Below are 3,320 nucleotides of genomic sequence, written 5' to 3'. Positions count from 1 at the left end.
GAAGCACTGTAAGATAAATAATGGACTGCTAAGTGCATGACTGGGCAGTTCTAACCCACCAGCCACTCCTTGGAAACCCTAGAAAAGGTCACTATGACACAGAATCAACTCCACACCACTTAACAACAACAAATTACGTACTGCACGCACATAAAAGAGGCATTTTCAACATGTGGTAAAAAGGTACTTTGCAAAATAAGCTCAAGAATTCTGTACCTTCTGGCAAAGCAGCAGCAGACAGTTTTAGGAATTGTCGTGTCTTTTTTGACAGTGGTTCTTATGCTGTATTCACTTATCTTGAAACAGTGGGCAAAATGGCAGCTGCAGACCTCAGTCTACAGTCTGTATCAGGCAGTTTCGCTTTTTCTTTTCTCTGCTTCTATGGAGCACTTCCAGCACAACTAGTGGCATTTTGTATGGATCCCATGGTGTTGTTCAAGATTTACAGCATTGCACTAAACACAAAGAAAAGTAAACAAGAACCTCCAGATATTACTTTTTACTATGATATACAATTTTCTGGAGAGACAAATTGCTTGGGGCATTTGAAAACAAAAACCTGTATATAAGCGGATCCATGCAGTTTAAATCCATATTGTTCAATTCAGCTATAGTTGGAGACTGAAGACCTAGGTCTCTTACTTAGTTCAGTACTTAACACTGTACTGCTCCATAGCAAGTTTTCAACGCTACTTCTTTGGTGTATACAAACACAAGCAAAACATACTTTCTTTTCGTCCAAAACCTCAGAATTTTAACTACATTTGAAAGAGCTTTTTAGTATTTGTTGTTATTACATGTTGTCAAGTTGATTCTGATCTATAGCAACCTTGTATAGGGTTTCTGAGGAGTGGATGATGTGCTTGAACTACTAACTCTGAGGATCAAACCAACTTTGCATCAACTACAGTGCCACACCAGGAATCCACTATTCCACTGTCTTTCTGTAGCCTTTTATAATCATGAAAAAATAAAATAAAATTGGTAAGAAAAGAATCATTCAGCCCACAACCATCCTCCACACTATCACTTCAGCCCTTACCCCCTTAATTACTGATTTATTTTTCTGTTGAGATTCTTAATAGCAGAAACAAATCACTGATGATTATGAACTACATAAAAATGCTGGATATAAATCATACTAACTCATAAGACAAGAACATAATTCTGGCCTGTACTGTTTCCCCAGGCTAAGTGTGGTTCTTATTTTCAAACAACTAGATGAAGGTATTGTATTCTAAATCTATGCAATAATTACTTATCCTGAAAACTGTTGCTTTTGAGAAACAGAATTTCATAACTCTTTGTTTGTTTTTCTTGTTTGCTGGCTGTACACTCTTCTCTTGTTCCTCAGATGGAATGATTGCTTTACTTTTGTCTTTGGCTGTTACCTCATTCTATATAGTATCCTTCAGTAATATTTTTCATACTTTTACTTTCAACTATCACCTGTAAATCAGTGGAAGTCCATATCTATTTTCTTTAGTTACAAATTTTCACAGCAGTGGCACCTTCACCTGTCTTTGAATTCCTACCTGGCATCCCAATCCATGTAAAAACTAATCCAATCCATATATAAAATGCATCCATCACTCTAAAAACGTGTTTTTTTCACCCTTTTCTATTTGTTATAGAACAAATTATTTTATTTCTACCACTGTATATTATTAGTTTTGTTTAGCCTATACAGGGTCACTATGAGTCAGAACTGACTCGATGACATTTAACAAATATCCCAAACCAAAACATTCTCAGCAAGTCAATTCTGACTCATAGTGATCCTACAGAACAGACTATAACTATCTTATAGGGTTTCCAAGGATGCAAATTTTTCAGAAGCAGACTGCCACCTTTCTCTTCCATGGAGAAGCTGGGGGCTTTGAACCACCAGTTTTTTTGGTTAGCACCAAGTACTTTCATCACATTGCCACCAAGGCTCCTTTATGCCTGTCCCAGAATTTCATTTATGAAATTTCAAAATGAAATTATACACAACATACGTTTTGGTGTCTGGTTTCTTTTACTCAGCATATTTCTGAAATTCGCCCATTTTTTTGCATATGTTGTTCTTGTTGTTAAGTGCCTGCAAGTTTGTTTCTGATTTATAGCGACCTGTACAGGGTTTTTGAGTTGCGGTAAGTGGGTTTGGACCCCTGACCTTGCAGTTAGTAATCCAGTGCTTATCCTATAGCACCATACCAGGACTCCTTTTTGCATATGTTGTTGTTGAGTGCCGTCGAGTCAGTTCCAACCCCTAGGGACCCTGTATAAGGTTTCCAAGGAGCAGCTGGTGAGTTTGAACCACTGACCTTGCAGTTCAAATGGCTTTGCAGTCTGGTGCATTAACCCACAACTCCACACCAGGACTCCCCTTTTTGCATATATCAGTGGTTTATTCCTTTACATTGCTGAATAATTGTATTGTAAGCATTACAGTTTGCATAATCATTGTTTTGTTAATAGACAATTGGCTTTTTCAGAATTTCACTATGATAAATAAAGCTGCTGTAGCATTCATGGTTAAGTTTTTTCGTGGATATAGATTTCTGTCTCCCTTGGGAAAATAACAAGGAGTGGATTTGCAAGATTAAACCCCTATACGAGGCGCCCTGGTATGGTGCTGTAGGATAAACACTTGATCCCAAGGTTGGTTTGGATCACAAGGTCAGAGGTTCAAACTCACCAGTCACTTCTTGGAAACCCATGTATGGGCTTGCTATGAGTCAGAACCAATTCAGTGGGATTTAACAACAACAACTCCTATGAGCAAGTATACGTTTAACTTTATGAAACTCTGCCAAGCTAATTTTTAAAGTGAATGTATCATTTCATATATACTCACAACTGGACCAGTAAATAACATCTTGATAAATGGAGAAAAGACTGAAGTGGTCAATAACTTCATTTTGCTTGGATCCATGGTTAACACTCACAGAAGCAGCAGTTAGAAAATCAAACAACACATTGGATTGGTCAAGTGTGCCACACAAGACTTCTTTAAAGGGTTCAAGAGCAAAGACATCCATTTGAGGACTAATGTGGGCCTGACCCAAGTCTTTGTATTTTCAATAGTCTCATATGCGTGTGAAAGCTGGACAATGAATATGGAAGACTGTAGAAAAATTGATGCATTTGAGTTTTGGTGCTGGTGACAAATATTGAAAGTACTATGGACTGCCTGACAAACAAATTTGTGTTAGTAGAAGTACACCAGGATGTTCCTTAGAAGACAGAAAGATGAGGCTTAGTCTCTCACACTTGGGACATGTTATCAGGAGGCACCAGTCACTGGGAAAGGACATTGTGCTTTGTAAAGTGGA

This window comes from Chrysochloris asiatica, unplaced genomic scaffold (assembly GCF_000296735.1).
Source record: "Chrysochloris asiatica unplaced genomic scaffold, ChrAsi1.0 scaffold00019, whole genome shotgun sequence".
NCBI lineage: Eukaryota > Metazoa > Chordata > Mammalia > Afrosoricida > Chrysochloridae > Chrysochloris > Chrysochloris asiatica.
This window is presented reverse-complemented; position numbering follows the sequence as displayed.